This window comes from Gasterosteus aculeatus, chromosome 21 (genome assembly GCF_964276395.1).
Source record: "Gasterosteus aculeatus chromosome 21, fGasAcu3.hap1.1, whole genome shotgun sequence".
NCBI classification, from domain to species: domain Eukaryota; kingdom Metazoa; phylum Chordata; class Actinopteri; order Perciformes; family Gasterosteidae; genus Gasterosteus; species Gasterosteus aculeatus.
Window position 1 is genome coordinate 3075697 of NC_135708.1, and position 18163 is coordinate 3093859.

The 18163-nt window shown below is 44.5% G+C and overlaps 1 protein-coding gene and 1 pseudogene across 2 annotated transcripts in view; one reads left to right on the forward strand and one right to left on the reverse strand.

Annotated features, from left to right (window-relative positions):
• The window catches only part of LOC120814248 (dual specificity calcium/calmodulin-dependent 3',5'-cyclic nucleotide phosphodiesterase 1A-like), a 609273-nt pseudogene that overhangs the window by 267643 nt on the left and 323467 nt on the right, over positions 1-18163 (reverse strand). The window lies entirely within an intron of this gene.
• LOC144390238 (uncharacterized) overlaps positions 1-18163 on the forward strand; it is a 93686-nt gene that overhangs the window by 66988 nt on the left and 8535 nt on the right. The gene's annotated exons all lie outside the window — the stretch shown is intronic.

Here is an 18163-nt window from a genome sequence, read left to right on the forward strand (position 1 = left end):
GAGAGAGTTACAGTAGTCCAGGAGGGAGACGACAAGAGCCTGAATCAGTACCTTCTGAGTGAGAAGAGGACGTGTCCTCCTGATGTTGTAGAGCGTATCTACAGGATGGTGTTGTCAGTGATGGTGGGAGTCAGGGAGAGTCGGCTGTCGAGTGTCACGCCGAGGTTCCTAGCAGTCAAAGTGGGCGTTAACACGGAGTTGCCAAAGTTGAAAGTCAAGTCCTGGGTCGGAGAGTCTTTTCAGTAATGGGGCAGCCGGGACTCGAACCACCAACCTTGCGGTTCCCAGCACACCCGCTCTACCCCCCTGCGCCACGACGACTCCACTATGCTTCTTTAAAATAACAACAATGTCCTAATTGAATAAAAGTTGTATTATTATAATTGAAAATGTCTCAATTACCTTTCCGCTGTTATATTGTGCTTTCAATTCTCTTGTTTGGAAACAAGTGTCAACTCTTAGTATAAAATCAATCCGTCAGATGGTCTTGGAGAAGATAAAGTGTCCAACACAGGATGACGACGAAGACAGTGACGTCTCTTTGGAGGATACATGTCGGACCACAGGATTCCTTCGCTCATTTATTGAGAATGTAAATGAATAGAACCTTTTGAAAGGTCTCCATAGGTTATTTAGCGGATACTCTACTTTTCTTTTTAACTATGAAGTCTGAACATCTCAAAGCACAAATGAACCTTTTTCCCCAATTAAAGTCCTTCTCTGCAGTAAAGTAAATATTGTCTTTTCTGTTTAGCATCTGTCAGCATCCTTGGGAAACTCCTACGGTTGTGGATAGGATGGAATGTGCTCCCCAGACACCAGCTGGATATCAGCGTGGTGGAGAGCAACTTCTCCACTTCCTCCACCTGCTTCCACCAGCTGAAGCTTCCAGTACAAAGACTACTGCCACTCTGAAATGGACCTTTGTGCTGCTACTTGTAGGACACTGTGTTTGGGTTGGTCTAAGGACACTGTCCATCAAGATAACACTTTGTATGTGCACTTTAGAGCTGCAATGAATAGTCGACTAAATCGACTACGTCGATTGTGAAAAATTGTCGACGTGGATTTTTAACGTCGGCGTGTCATATATTTTATGTCAGAGCTGCCGGTCATTTTCATTCAGCATTGCAATGCACTACCAAAAGTGCAGGGGGCAGTATGGCTTACATTGTCTATATGCACCAAGGCGTAGACATACTTACACCAAGGCAAAGAAGAAGAACGATTTTGAATCACGGCGTAACAGAGCTCGACCGAGAGCTTCAAAAGTCTGGGAATATTTTACCAGCAAACAAAATAAAAAAGTATTTGAGTAAAAATCTGCAAAATGGAATTAGCATTTCATTCCAGCACCACGGCAACGCATGAGCATTTGAAACGGAGGCCTCCTGGAGCCACCACGTCTTCTCCTGCTGATGGGTAAGTTAACTGCCTAAGTAACGTTAGCCTTGTTAACTTATCGTAAGGTTCACGCTTACATGTTGGAAAACAGATCGTCTCATGGAGGATGCTTGCTAACGCGACTTCAGTTATGTTACGTGCCATGTAGTGAATTATCACAGTAGCCTCGTTTGTTCTGAATAGTTAACCTCCTCCACTTAGCATTCTTCAAACTAAATATTGTGGAAAAATAGTAATTTCATATCAACACAGATACGAGAGATCTACTCTAGCATTATACAAAACTGTGATACTATAGCCTACAACGTGATAATTAAAGCTTTGTGGGGTTTCTCTTTCTCTTTTAGCACTAAGCAAAGGCGTGTGGACGAGTTTGTCCTGAAGAGGCGCTCATGAACCCCTCAGATGGCAGGAGTCTTGACGGAGAGCATCCTCAACATGCTTGTCAATGACATGAGACCTCTATCAATGGTAGAGGATGAGGGCTTTATGCAGATGGTCAACACATCTCATCCAGGTTACACCTTACCTTCCAGAACTCATTTTACAAAGCTCATGGAGCAAAAGTATGAAACTTCACTTGCCAAGGTTAAAGAGGCTCTGAAAGCAACTGAGAACAAGATTGCCCTCACAACTGATGCTTGGACCAGTGTTGCCACAGAGGAATATCTTGGCATCACATGTCACTTTATAAGTGATGGCTGGGAGCTCACTAGCTTCTGCCTCACCACCATGCCACTTGAAGAGAGGCACACTGGACCCAACATTGCTGCATGGGTTGAGCAGACTGTGGAACAATTTGAGATCCCTACAAGCAAAATCGTGGCGGTAGTTCATGACAATGGCTCCAATGTTGTGCTGGCTGCAAACATCTTGCAAGAAAAAAATGGGTGGGTGTCTGTCCGCTGCGCAGGCCACACTTCGCAATTAGTAATAAAACCCACAGATCAGCAAAGCACTTGGAGCTTCAAGAAGTCTCGTTGAGCACTTTAAAAGAAGTGAACTGGCTGCAAGCAACCTAAAATTGAAGCAAAAACAAATGGGGACTCCTGAACACAAACTTGTCCAAGATGTCAGTACCAGGTGGAACAGCACCTATCACATGATTAGTCGGCTACTGGAACAGAGGTGGCCAGTCACTGCAGCCCTTTCTGACCCGGCCACACAGAGAGGGAAACAATACCTGGACCTCAAAAGCGATCAGTGGACCCTTCTCGAAGAACTGGCCCAAGCTCTCCAGGCCTTTGAATGTGCCACTGTGTACTTGAGTGGTGAGAGTTATGTGACAGTCTCTGCACTGCCTCCTCTGGTCAACGGGCTTCTGAAGTCCACCCACACTTCTTATGAGACCTGTGCAGGCCTTCCAGGCAGCTGCTTCAAAGGAAACCACTGCACGGTGGTCAGGAGAGGTCACCTTCACCGATGACAAACAGAGCAAACAGATCATTGCAGCCGCACTTCACCCACGATTTCTACAACTGAAATTCCTGACACCAGAGGAGAGGTTCAGTGTTCAAAACAAGGTACAAGCTCTGGCACTACAGCACATGGATAGGAGTACTGGGAACCAAGATGCCACAGCATCAGCTGAAAAGGGATCTCCAAATAGGAGGACTGTTTCAGTACTGGATTCACTGCTTGGATCAGACTCCACAGACAGTGACAATGACGACAGTGAAGAGGACGCGCACAACCAAAAGATCCGTAATGAGGTGCTGATGTATTTTGGAGAGGAGCCTCTGTCAAAGACAGAAAGTCCCCTGTCTTGGTGGAAGTCGAATGAGATTAGATTAGATTCAACTTTATTGTCATTGCACAGGGTACAAGTACCGAGGCAACGAAATGCAGTTTAACATCCAACCAGAAGTGCAAAATAGCAAAAAGTTCAGAGTGTGTGCATATGTAAAGTGTAATAAGTGAATAGATAGATATGTACAGTAAGAAATAGTTATGCATAATGAACAGTAAGAAATGGATATGCAATAACAGTCAAATGTTCAGTGGCTGGAGGAGGGTGTGGCAGTCAAGCCAGGCTGGAGGGGGGAGAATGAGGCAAGGTTTCCAGCTCTGGCATCACTAGCCAAATCATTCTTGTGCATTCCAGCTACGTCTACTCCCTCTGAACTATTTTTTTTAGTTTTGGACTTTGAATGTTAGAGTTATTTTGCACTTGCAGAGGCTTGATTGTTATTTTGAGTTACTTTTAAAACTTTATTTGCACTTTACTTTTAAAAGCATATTTGCACTTTAATTTGTATTACTATTTTGTTTATTTATAATGATGTTTACACAACTTGTTACTCAAATACATTTGAATTCAAATTTCTACATTGAAGTCAATATTTTTTGGGGGGGGAAATAATCATTAGATTAGTCGATTAATCGGAAAAATAGTCGATTACCAAAATAATCGTTAGTTGCAGCCCTAATGTGGGTACTGTGAAACCTTCAGTTTCAATCACTGAATGAAGCCTGACGCATGAGGGACCAGAATCACGACTCTTGATCAGCGCGTTTGTGAGAGATCTGCGGTCTTCAGTTCATTCACTTATTTTTGTGTAGGTAATATGTTTCAACTTAAATGACCTTTACAAGTAGTTGTGTCCCGTTGTTTTCATGTGTCCAGTTATTGACGTGTCTGATGCTCAACCAGATATTTGAATATATTAGAATATGTGTTTTTATGTCGTGTTTGAGCAGTTTTGGCCGCCCGAGCCAGTAGCAGGTTCATGAGTCTCTGAAAAGTGTCTGAGGCCTTGCGCAGCCAAAAGGCATCAGGTGGGACAGAAGCAGAGACGTCAGAAGCTCTGGACGTAAGAGGGACCTGCCAGTGTCCCTTCAGCAGGTCCAGCGTTGTGACGTAGGTAGCTGCACCCATACGGTCTGCACCGTCCTCCATACGAGGCCACGGAAACGGCTCTGCTACGTGACGGCCTTCACTTACGTTGGTCTGTGCAGAAACGCGGGGAACCATCCGACTCGGGTCAATGGGCCCAAACACGAGGTTTATTTTAGTGGTAAAGTTCAGTCACACGTGACTCAATGACATATAAGGCTGAACAAATAGAACTACATGCATTCATTCACCCGCAACAGCTCAATCAGTTTAGACCAGAAATAGTTCTCATGGAGAAAAACCGACGCACAGCAGTGACGTTGCACGCGCCCAGTTTATTGTGTTAATAGCCGACACATTGAACCCAGACAGCAAGGGGGGACCTGCAGTAAGACATGAGATGTTAGCTCTCAGCTCAGGGAAGCACCTTGAAATGTGTCATTTGGGGTAAAATGTTTTATTTTGGCAGCAGTGAAGCACTTTAAACATTTTTCATTAGATTTTAATATACAGTATAATTGTGCTTCAACTAAAACCTGTATTATTTACCGACACCTCATGCTTGTTTTAAATGATTTACATAGTATATATATATGAATGAATATGGCGCGTGATCAACAAATGACCGTGAAATTGTGGCGTTAAAGGCGGCGCGAGGGAGAACGTGTGTGCGGCTGAATGAAGACGCACCAGTCAGCTGGTAGACGGTCCGTCTGGAGCCGCGCGTCACATCTCCCACCTGCTGGAGGTCATAGTTCTCAATGTGGACAAACTGACTACAGACGAGTCGCTCAAACAACTGACTCGCTGCCTGAAAAGTCCCAAAGTCACATCACGTGGATTAAATATAACGTTGTATTATTTCCCTCTGGCGTCGCTGCCTGTTGCTGAGGTGAAATGCATTCTGGGATATTTGTCGCGTTTACAAGAGCGGACAAGCCTGCCGCGATGCATTGTGGGTGAAATGGGCGGGGCGAGTCACATCCGGGTAGTATGACCGTTCTCGGCCAGATGCGGACTTCCTGTGAGACTCTGAGGACAGAAACTGCAGAACAACACGAGCTTTCACGTCAGACGCCACAAAAGTCTCCAGTGAAACCAGATAAGGTCGCTGGTCGCTTTGACAAGAAGACACCGACAGGGTTCATGACGTCACTGCACCAAACGACCAGGGAGCCTGCGCATGCGCACACCTCAAGAAGTCAACATGACTTCCACTCTTTATCTCATCATTGGGACTTTGACCCTTCTTGTTTGTGTGGCGGAAATGGTTCCATAAGTCCACGAGGACAAAAGTCCACACATGAGCTGTGTGGACTTTTGTGCTCAATAAACATATTTTATAGACCTATTTATTGTAATCAACGGGACAACAGGCCTTCAAATCAAGCAGTAGTACAAAAGTCCTTTTTAATACTTAACTTAATACAAAATAACTGTTTGAGGCAACTGACTCGACAGTTGACAGGATGCATCACCCAGTGAGCACGACGTCATTTCAACGTTGAAATATGGTTGAAATTGGGTTGAAATGAGGTCTGAACGTCTAAGATCTCATTTCAACGTCTTTTCAACCGGATAAAAATGGGATGAAACATCAACGTGCCAGAAAACGTCAATTTGTTGACAAATGTGTCATGATGTAACGTAAGGTTGAAAGATAGACGATATTAACGCTAAGATTTTCATAATAATTAATGAACTGGTCGGCGAAATTTGGACTACGCGAAGACGTAATTTCAACGTATTTAATATTTCACTTAAAACGTCATGAATATGAAACTACGGACTGCGTGCTGTTAATAAGATGCGTTTAAGACATAATAATGCGGGCACTTTCAAACATTACTTGTAAACATGTGACTCCGCTCACATCTGTAACGCGCATGCGCGAGTTCTTAGACGCCTGCAGAGCTCCGAGCGGACGCAGCACGAGGCGAAGTTACGGCAGCAGAGCGACATGAACGGGCTGATAGAACCACGACTACCGGCTCCACTGCTCTGTAAGTACGGGAGTGTTTGAATGAAGAACATCTGGAACTATAACCGGGTGTTTTACTTGTGCTGCCCACCCGATACGGGAAGGACGGCCCTTTTTGTTAAGCTAGTTAGCGTTAGCGCAGGTAGTTTGCTAGTTAGCATGCTAGCGTGCAGCATGATGACCTGGACCAAAAGTAAAGATCCTAGAATATTTTTTGTCTGTTTGGTGTTGCTAATGCGTTAGATTGTTGCTGTACCCATAAATATTATTGCATTTCACATTGAAAATACGTTTTAAAGCAATGGGGGCTAAATACAGATTGCAAGGGCTGAATTCAACAAGTTGTGGTCTGTAAACAAGAGGCCAACACATTGTAAGTTACTGCTGCTTAAAGCATGATACTGTGTAATATACCTGGAAACGCTACTCCAGAAATACCATAAGTTACAGATTAATTGTTATCTTGTTTATAATGTAATAAGTAAACCATCTATAAATGAGGGTTCTAACACACCTGCTGCTGTTATTATTATCAGTTTATTACTGTCATCATAAACCCAAATGACCAACTTTGCCTTTTCCTTGAAGTCTTTGTGCTTTGCCTCCTCACAGGTTTCTGTGGGTGGTGGTTGTATCTGACGGAGGTTACATCTGATGGAGGTTGTGCCTGCAGTGGTCCTGCCTTACCCCTGGCTTACTACTCTCAATATTAGAATAATTTCTGTCAAAGGATTTGAAAGCACTGTACATCTTTAAATTGTTCATACTCTACACACCTTCTTCCCTGCTGTTTTCCCCTCAGGTTACTCCAGGTTGGAGATTTTTTACATTTTGGGGGTTTGGGACAGGATGTTGCATGTTTACAGATTGCAAAGCTGAACAAAATAAAATGATTTGAATTGAATAAACATGTTGACCAGAGGAATCTGCAATTGAGGGGTGTTCTCTGCACTTTGACTCCCTTTACACAAAGAATCCTCAAGTGAGGATGAGGGAGACGCAGCTGATTTCAGGTATATCTCAACTCAAGTGACTCACAGCCACATCTTGTTACAGAATCTGCAAATTAAGTTCCAATAATCCAGAAAAATGGGCTAGAAACACGAATTCTAAACTAACATTACATTACATTACATGTCATTTAGCGGACGCTTTTATCCAAAGCGACGTACAATAAGTGCATTCAACCATAGGGTACAAACTCAGGAGAACAAGAAACAAGAAAGTGCAATTTCCTCAAATAAGCCAATTTACAATTTGCTATAGATGAGTGACGCTACAAGTACAATTTAAGTGCTACAATTTGTTAGTCTTTAGTCGAGGTAGAGTCTGAAGAGGTGTGTCTTTAGTTTGCGGTGGAAGATGTGAAGGCTCTTTGCGGTCCTGATGTCTTCAGAGAGCTCGTTCCACCATTTCGGCGCAAGGACAGCGAAGAGTCGAGACCTAGTCGAGTGTTTTGCTCTCAGTGAGGGAGGGACGAGTAGTTTTGCGGATGCAGAGCGGAGAGTGCGGGTTGGGATGTAGGGTTTGACCATGTCCTGGATGTAAGCTGGACCCGATCCATTCACAGCATGGTACGTGAGCACCAATGTTTTGAACTGGATGCGGGCGGCCACCGGTAGCCAGTGAAGAGAGCGGAGGAGTGGAGTAGTGTGGGAAAATTTCGGAAGGTTGAAGACCAGTGGAGCTGCTGCATTCTGAATGAGCTGCAGAGGTCGAATGGCGGTGGCAGGGAGACCTGCCAGGAGGGAGTTGCAGTAGTCCGGGCGGGAGATGACAAGAGCCTGAATCAGTACCTGCGCTGCCTTCTGAGTGAGAAGGGGACGTATTCTCCTGATATTGTAGAGCGTGTATCTACAGGATCGCGTTGTCGCGGTGATGTTGGGAGTCAGGGAGAGTTGGCTGTCGAGTGTGACGCCGAGGTTCTTAGCGGTCAAAGTGGGCGTTAGTACGGAGTTCTCAAAGTTGACTGTCAGGTCCTGGGTAAGCGAATCTTTTCCGGGAAAGAGAAGTAGTTCAGTCTTGTCGGGGTTGATTGTCAGATGGTGGGCGGACATCCACTGAGAGATGTCAGTTAGACAGGCAGAGATCCGAGCCGCTACCTGGGTGTCCAAGTGAGGGAAGGAGAGAATTAGTTGGGTGTCATCGGCATAGCTGTGGTAGGAGAAGCCATGCGAGCGAATGACAGCGCCAAGAGAGTTGGTGTAAAGCGAAAACAGGAGGGGACCCAGCACGGAACCCTGAGGAACTCCAGTAGTAAGAGGACAAGGTTCCGACACAGATCCTCGCCAGGTTACCCGGTAGGTGCGGCCGTCGAGGTAGGACGAGAGAAGGGAGAGAGCAGAGCCTGTGACACCAAGTTCCTGAAGGGAGGAAATAAGGATCTGGTGGTTGACCGTGTCAAATGCAGCAGAGACGTCCAGAAGGATGAGGACAGAGGAGAGAGAGGCGGCTCTAGCAGTGTGGAGTTGCTCAGAGACAGCAAAGAGACCAGTCTCTGTGGAGTGGCCTGCCTTGAAACCTGACTGGTGGGGGTCAAGGAGGTTGTTACAGTGGAGATAAGAGGAGAGTTGATTAAAGATAGCACGATCAAGGGTTTTGGACAAAAAGGGAAGAAGAGAGACCGGTCTGTAGTTGTTTTCCTCAGAAGGGTTGAGGGTAGGTTTCTTCAGGAGGGGGTTGACTCTTGCCTCCTTCAGAGAATTGGGAAAACAGCCAGATAACAGAGCGTTGTTGATGAGACAGGCAGAGGTTACTAGGGTAAGAATTTGGTTAGGAGAGAGGGCGGTGAAAGAGGAAAGTGAGGGCGAAAGAGGTGAGGTCGGTGGGACCCAAGAAGTAGGAGGTGGGTTTGAGAAGGAGGAGCGTATGTCAGCTATTTTCTTGGTGAAGTAGTTGACAAAGTCTCACGGAAGAAGGGTGGAGGGGGGAGGAGGGGTAGGGGGTTTGAGGAGATTTTGGCAGCAGAGATAGAAGCAGAAAACGAGGAGAGGAGAGATTGAAATTTAAGCAGGTCGTCAGGTCGTTTATATTTACGCCATCTCGCATGGTGGCTCTCATGGCACGGACCGGTTGAGACAGCCACGGAGCCGGAGGGGATTTGCCAGTCCGTCGTGTCGTAAGAGGGCAGAGAGAGTCTAGAGAGGAGGAAAGAGTTGAGAGGAGAGTCTCTGCAGCAGCGTTCGGATGAAAGAGTGAGAAGGAATCAGTTGAAGGGAGAGCTGATAGAACAGAGGATGCCAGCGAGGAGGGAGAGAGGAAACGAATATTGCGACGAGGTATAGAGTCAGTCAATGAGGGAGGTTTGTTAGTAATAGAGAGTGGAAGGGAGTAAGAGATGAAGAAGTGATCAGACACATGAAGTGGAGTTACAGAGAGGTTAGTGGTAGAGCAGTTTCTAGTAAAGATGTAGTCAAGGTGATTGCCGGCTTTGTGAGTAGGAGGAGAGGGACTGAGTGACAGAGCGAAGGAAGAGAGTAGGTGTAAGAGGTCAGGTGACTTCTCTGTCTGGATGTTGAAGTCACCCAGGAGGATGAGCGGAGGTCCATTTTCAGGGAAATTAGACAGGAGAATGTCCAGTTCTTCCAAGAAATGACCTAAGGAGCCTGGCGGACGGTAGAGGACAATGATGGTTAATTGTACCGGGTGAGTGACTGTTACAGCATGGAATTCAAAGGACAATGGGGTGAATGGTGGTAGAGGGTAGAGAGAAAAGCTCCATTTGGGTGAAATGAGTAGACCTGTGCCACCACCCCTACCAGTGGGCCTGGGAGTGTGGATGAAGGAGAAGGTGGAGGAGAGAGCGGCTGGGGTGGATGTGTTCTCAGGTGTGATCCAGGTCTCGGTGAGAGCGAGGAAGTCGAGTGACTGCTGGATAGCGAAGCCGAGATGAAGTCAGCCTTGCGAGTCGCTGACTGGCAGTTCCAGAGACCTCCTGTGACGAGGTGCTGGACATGTGTGGAGCGGGTGGGATAGGAGAGGTTACGATAGAGAGCAGATCTAGCCCGAGGCCTGTAGTATCTACGGGAAGAGATTCGAACAGGCACGGGTAAAGGGGTCAAACACATTATTAAAACTAGCAGAAGGCACCGCATTCAGCCGCCCCGAAGACTCCACGAAAGACTCCCTGGTCTTTGTTCTGCTCGTCTTCGTGCTGCGAGGATAAGCTAACGCTTCCCACGATTTCTAGTTAAATACTCCCTCGTTAGTGGAAGTCGGCTGCGGCTGCGCTGGCCGCTCCCCCGTCGTTTAGGAGACAAAAGGTCGATTGGCCTCGACAGAAACTCATCAAAATGCAAAGCACCAATAGCTTGACACCGTAATCAGTGAAAAATCACCATGTGGTGTTTTGACAAAATGAAAGTTTAAGGATACAAGTCTTATTTGCTTCAGAAAACAAGGCAAAACAGACTTAGATCAGGTCAAAACCTAGCAGAGTTAGGAGGGCACACTGGCAGTTAACATAATAGTAGAATCTAGAACACAAACTGGCACTAAAAGACTGAAAGAGCTTGAACAAACTAGCAACCAAGATAACTAACCCTAACCCAAACAAAGAGAACTGGCCGTGAGACGACAAAAACTAAAGCAAATCAGCAATCAAATTAACTTAAGACACTACAATCAACAACAAGTTTAGCAGACTAGCTTGGTTTAAAGAAAGAGATACTTAGTCCGATTTCAGGTCGCCTGGATGTCTGGTGGCCTTGAAAAGAGGTTGCAAATTGGTTCAAAAGTGAAAGTTAACAGCCCTTAACAAGGACAATTTATTAATTTTCATTTTTTATAAATATAACACTATACATATAACACTTTTCCTAATTAAAAACAATACAAAAATAAAATATATAATTCAGGGAAATGACCTATGGATTTAAAAGTGCAGAAACAACAATTCTGTGTTTGTAGACCATTTTTCTGGATTATTGGATCTTAATTTTCAGATTCCCCCGCGACCCTGTGTGCAGGATAAGCGGTCTGACAATGGATGGATGGATGGATGGATGGAATTTTCAGATTCTGTAACAAGATGTGGCTGTGAGTCACTTGAGTTGGGATAGTATACCTGAAATCATCTCCCTCATCCTCACTTGAGGATTCTTTGTGTAAAGGGAGTCAGAGTGCAGAGAACAGCCCCCTAAATTGCAGATACCTCTGGTCAACATGTTTATTCAATTCAAATCATTTTATTTTGTTCAGCTTTGCAATCTGTAAACATGCAACATCCTGTCCCCTAAACCCCAATATGTAGAAAACCTTCAACCTGGAGAAACCTGAGGAGAAAACAGCAGGGAAGTAGGTGTGTAGAGTATGAACAACTTAAAGATGTACAGTGCTTTCAAATCCTTTGACAGAAATTATTCTAATATTGAGAGTACTAAGCCAGGTGTAAGGCAGGACCACTGCAGGCACAACCTCCATCAGATGTAACCTCCGTCAGATGCAACCACCACCCGCAGAAACCTGTGAGGAGGGAAAGCACAAAGGCAAAGTTGATCATTTGGGTTTATGATAACAGTAATAAACTAGTAATAATAACAGCAGCAGGTGTGTTAGAACCCTCATTTATAGATGGTTTACTTATTACATTATAAACAAGATAACAATTCATCTGCAACTTATGGTATTTCTGGAGTAACATGTCCAGGTATATTACACAGTATCATGCTTTAAGCAGCAGTAACTTACAATGTGTTGGCCTCTTGTTTACAGACCACAACTTGTTGAATTCAGCCCTTCACCCTTGCAATCTGTATTTAGCCCCCATTGCTTTAAAAACGTATCTTCAATGTGAAATGCAATAATATTTATGGGTACAGCAACAATCTAACGCATTAGCAACACCAAACACACGAAAAATATTCTAGGATCTTTACTTTTGGTCCAGGTCATCATGCTGCACGCTAGCATGCTAACTAGCAAACTACCTGCGCTAACGCTAACTAGCTTAACAAAAAGGGCCGTCCTTCCCGTATCGGGTGGGCAGCACAAGTAAAACACCCGGTTATAGTTCCATGTGTGCTTCATCCAAACACTCGCGTACTTACAGAGCAGTGGAGCCGGTAGTCGTGGTTCTATCAGCCCGTTCATGTCGCTCTGCTGCCGTAACTTCGCCTCGTGCTGCGTCCGCTCGGAGCTCTGCAGGCGTCTAAGAACTCGCGCATGCGCGTTACAGATGTGAGCGGAGTCACGTGTTTACAAGTAATGTTTGAACCTGCCCGCATTATTATGTCTTAAACGCATCTTATTAACAGGACTTAATTAATTTTTAATTATTATGAAAATCTTAACGTTAATATCGTCTATCTTTCAACTTTACGTTACAACATGACACATTTGTCAACAAATTGACGTTTTCTGGCACGTTGATGTTTCATCCCATTTTTAGCCGGTTGAAAAGACGTTGAAATGAGGTCTTAGACGTTCAGACCTCATTTCAACCCGATTTCAACCATATTTCAACGTTGAAATTACGTCTTGTTTTCACTGGGCTAACTTGTACTGCATCCTCGTCTCCGTGCATTTGTATCCATTTAGATAACCCGCGTATAGGATACGACTATAACAGTGATTGTACATGTCGCATAAAGTCACAACATGCAGCATCCTGCGCTCTTTCGTCATGAGCGACGCGATGCGGTTTACGTGCACGTACGCGACTTTTCTGTGACACACAACGTTTGGTGGCCACAACTATTTAGTGCTGACAGGCAGCTGTTTACTTACTATTTGCCGGCCCTCCGCTTCGCGTCACAAAACAGAGTAACGCGAGTAACAAACTCGTTTCAATCTCAGTAATTGTAACTTTATTCATTTATTTAAAAAAATACTTTGTTACATGCTCATTACCGCTAAAAGTAGTGGAATTACAGTAACGCCAGGACCCCTCCACATAGACACAGTAGTCTTTGTGCCACGACAGTTTTATTCATATTATTGCTTGCTTCAGTTTCATTGTATCTCAGCATCTTTTTGTGATTCCATAGTCCGCTACCTAAAGAGTGGTGCAAGGTGTGAAAGGGAATCAAGTTCTGGTATTGTGATTTAAACATGTTTTAATTTCTTTTTTATTTCAATACTCTACACATGACATCTGGGGTGTAACGCTCAAATCCTGTGAGAAGGTTTCCAGTCTTCTTCTTCTCCTAACAGATTTCTTCCTATTTTCCCATTTTGGAGGGTTTTTTAGGGAGTTTTTGTTCTGTGGCAGGCAAAGCTTTGTGAGCGATGTCCAGATGTTCATGTTTGTGGAAGAGTGGAATGTAATGGGAAAATGATATGTGACCCTTTTAAATGCTTCATTTGTATAACCAGTTTATTAGTTGCAAGTGGTTAGGTCAAAAAGGCCCTGACATAAGAACTGATGTCTCCCTCTTGGATTAGATGTTTCCAGCGTCATAGCTGTAGAGATTGAACAAAGTGTTTGTTATGTCTATGACCACCTTTGTTTAAGCATGTTGGGAGAGCAAGGACACGGTCAAAGAGCTGACGTGTCTCACATGGACAAGATGTTCCCAGTACCCTGGCTGTAGAGACTCAACAAGATGGTCAATGGTTTCTGTTGTCGCCACCGATATCTAAACTTAGGTATAAGAACTGCCTCGATGTGTTGGGGGCAGAAGGAGGTTCTTGACAGTCTACTGACCACGTAGCTGTTGTGACCCTTTTTCCCTTGCAAGGAAATAAACGGAGAAAAGACATACTTGACTCAGAGCCTTTGTTTCTTACTTAACGATTGTCTGTGCAAAGTCTTCCACCACATTTTTCCCTCTTGTAAGGGTTTTTTTCATTTTTTGGGGAGTTTTTCCTGTGGCGATGGAGGGTTTCGGGGCAGAGGATGTTGTATGTGTACAGACTGTAAAGCCCGCTGAGGAAAATTTGTAATTTGCGATTTTGGGCTATACAAAATAAAATGACTTGACTTGACATCATTACTGAACAAGATTCAAAAAACCGAGTCGGTAAAATGATCCGAACTTCCCATCACTACTGCGCATATCTCAAGTCATAACTTCCACTCTTTATCATTTGGACTTTGACCCTTCTTGTTTGTGTGGTAGAAATGGTTCCATTAGTCCACGAGGACAAAAGTCCACACATGAGCGCGTCATGAGAAAGAGGCGGTTTCACGTCTCACACATAAAGCAGGAGGTGAAGCGGCTCGGGGACTTTCCTCACTGCAGAAACAGCAGATTAAATCCATAATTCCCGTGAGAAGCGGCAGAGGTAAGACGTGTGTGTGTGTGTGTGTGTGTGTGTGTGTGTGTCTTTGCTGGCTCGCTGTGTATTTCACAGTAACTCTGCAGGCTTTGTCTCACTCAATGATTCATAATCCACCGATTCGCTGCTGTTCTTTGGCTCCAACGTCCGCGAGCTTCAAGCACCGACTAAATGTCCCACTCGGTCCAAAGGTTGTGGACAAACCTGCACGTCATATGTGACTCTTCCCCACCAGCTAAAGGTGTGTTTGGAGTATTTTAATTTGGATTCCAGCTTATTGTAGTCAGGACTCTGCCAAAAAAAAAAAAGATAATGCGTTGATGTGTTTATGCGTTTTATCATGATATATACGTTTTATCATGATATATACCCTAAATAATGGTTTCCGGTACTGGTTCTGGTCCGGTTTTACGTCCACGTGTCGAGCCCACCATCACGTGTTTTGGTTCTGTGAGATTAAACGTTCTTCTCTTTCCTCACATCTGTTTAAAAAGGTCGTGTTTATCAAAGTTGAAATGTGAATATGGTGGATAGAAAGTGTGGATTCATAGTTCTCACAGTGCCGACGTTTCCTGAAAGCAACACAGTTGAGGACACGCCCCTCACGTGACGCCACGCCCTCTAAGCAGATCAGGGCCAGAAGTCAGAGACAAAGCAGACGTCCTCTTTTACCCGGTAGTGATGGGAATTACGCCTCTTTTTAGAGAACCGGCTCTTTCGGCTCCCAAATGGCTCTTCTGATTTTTTGGTGCTTAAATTAATTTATTACCAACAATAATGTAAAATTATGCGCAATATGAATTACTAATGTAAAAAAAAACACTGTCAAATGTTTTTATATAAATACACTTTTATTTATTCACTCTACAGAGTGATAAGAATTAATTAGTGCAAAAATAAACGTTTAACTATTTACAAATGAACTTAACTAACTTTTAATTATTTTAAACTTTTTAATACTTAACACATTTAAAGTGAAACAACATACAGAAGCTTACAGAATCACACAACAACATATAAATCAAAATGTGTAAAACAAAAAGAAAAAAAATCAGCATGCAGAGTTTTGTCCTTCAGGGAAGATTTACATTGAGACCAAGTGGCTCCGCTTTGAGGGGCTGATCCTGTTTCTTCTCTCTGAAATTATCTGCCCTGTTTTGGAGAAGATAGAGATTTTAGTCTTGCAGACTCTACATTCTGCATTAGATAGATCAATGTCATTGACATGTGTCCAGATTTTGCTGCGTTTCCTGTTGACATTCACTTTCGTAACTTTAATTTTACCGCTCTGTTTCTCTCTTGACCCGCCTCCTCCCTCCTGTTCGCTGCTGCTGTGTGTAAGTCCCGCCCCTCCGCCCTGTGCTCAGCGCAGACACGCCCCCACACATATTGACCAATCAAATGCGGCTTGAGAGAGAGACACGCCCCCACCCATATTGACCAATCAAATGCGGCTTGAGAGAGACACGCCCCCACACATATCAACCAATCAAATGTTGCTTGAGAGAGAGACACGCCCCCACACATATTGACCAATCAAATGCGGCTTGAGAGAGAGAGAAACAAAGCGGCTCCCGTCGTTCGCGTCAAAGAGTCGCTCTCAGAGCCGGTTCGTTGGCGACCGACACGTCGCTAGTATTTCTAGTACCGGTACACCGAGCAACACTCTTGTGGAATATTTCATTGTAACTAGTTCGGGAGAAGAGAATCATTTATTTCTTTGGTTATCTAATTAAAACAAAGTCTTGATGAATGATCAAAGTTGTAAAAGTCAATTGATTTCTTGCTAGCAGGAGGTCAAATACACGCGCACGTATTACAGAGCTCTGTGGAGACGCGTCTCCGAGCAGCGCTGAGCTTTTATACACACACATGAAGGTCGTCTCCAGTGGCAAGTATGACAAATTGCGAAGTGAGATATGAAGGTTGAGATGAAGTAACAGACAGTTCCTTTGTTCCAGCGTTTGTGTGAGAGCAAGTTGACTCGCCCTCCTTTCTTTAGACTCCGCTGCAAATGGAAACGTTGGGTCATTCTGCTTTTCACACGTCAAGCTTCAATATAGACAATCTTATGCTAAAAGTGCTCATTATGTTCTAACATATTTGACCATGACACATGTCATGTGATACTGGACTGTTTTACTGACTTCTGGACTCTGAAGGAGATGAAGAGGAGAAACAGCACAGCTCCATCTGCTGGAAGATGAGTGCTAATGTTCATCTTTTAAATCATTACATGTCATTTAGCTGACGCTTTCATCCAAAGCCACTTACAATAAGAGCGTTTCAACCATAAGGACACAAACCCAGAAGAACAAGAAACAACAAAGTGCACTTTCATCAAATAAGCCACTTTACAACTTGCTGTAGATAAGAACCATTATAAGTCCAATGTAAGTGGTACAGTTAGTTAGTGTGTTAGTGGAGGTAGAGTCTGAAGAATTGTGTCTTTAGTCTGAAGATGTGAAGGCTCTCTGTGGTCCTGATGTCTTCAGAGACCTCCTTCCACCATTTAGGAGCAGGACAGCAAAGAGTGGAGATCTAGTCGCTTGTAGCCTATTGCATCAGGTGTGTATTTGGTACAATTGTGTGCATTCTGACCTCATGATCATAAAGGCCCACATGAGTGAGATTGTAGGTTGTTTTGCATGTTCATGTTTCTGCTGTCGGCTGCAGCTTCATCCCTGACAACATCTCACTCCAAGGTTTAGTGAAAAAGTGTCAGCTCTGTAGCTCACAGTAACATTACAAAGAAGCCATCGCAAGAGCCCTTAATACTAGCAATGTACGAGCGTGCTAGAACAAGCTTATTAACATTGCTAACGAGGTCTCTTGCTAGCGGCTAAACGTAGCGATATATGATACACATCTCATGTTGTCATTCTGCATGCTGACTTTTAGTAGCCTATATAGTGATTTAACATAAATAACGTCCTGATGGACCGCTGCCTCCTGCCAAAGGAAAGCGCTTAAAAGAAACACGACATTTATAGGATGAGAATTTAAAATGACGTCTCTTGACACGTTGTCTCAAGACAACAACTCAAAGTGTCCCATGAGAGTTTTAGTGTTGAGGTGATGAGCTCTGTGTGTTTGTCCTGATGAAGATAATAATGTGTGAGCTCTGCCAGCAGGTTGGTGTGAAGGTGTGAAGGTGTGGACTCTGCTATGAATCAGGCTGAGGACCCAGAGGACGGAGTCCCTCCCTCTGAAGCCCCTTTGTGTGGGGAACATGACAGCCAGACCAAAGCTCAGAGGTGAGAGGACCATCTCCAACTGTCCTCCACTCGTCTCCATGTCCCAACGTCTCTGACTCACTGACTCTGCTTCTACATGTGTGACCAGGACCCATCAGAGACCAGGACCTGGACCTGGACCCAGCTCTGTGTCCATGAAGAGTAACCGGTCTCTGAGTCCTCCTCTAGACTTCAAAGATGTTAGTCCCTCTGTTGATGCAAGGTGAGGGTCTCAGGCTGATGATGAGGTGTTTCTACCAGACTCTCTGGTGGAGGTTCTGGGTTTCTTGCTCCAGGGCCCTTCAGCAGTGTCCAGTGAGGGAGGGAGAGCTCCATGGAGGACTTGGTGAGACCTGTTGGGACTAAACCAAACTGACTGGTGAAGAAAACAGTGAGCTGAAAGCCTGAGCTGTTGATTCTCAGTGGGACCAGCAGGACCAGTAGACCTAAACCACTACAGGGAGTCATGTGGCCCACATCCAGACC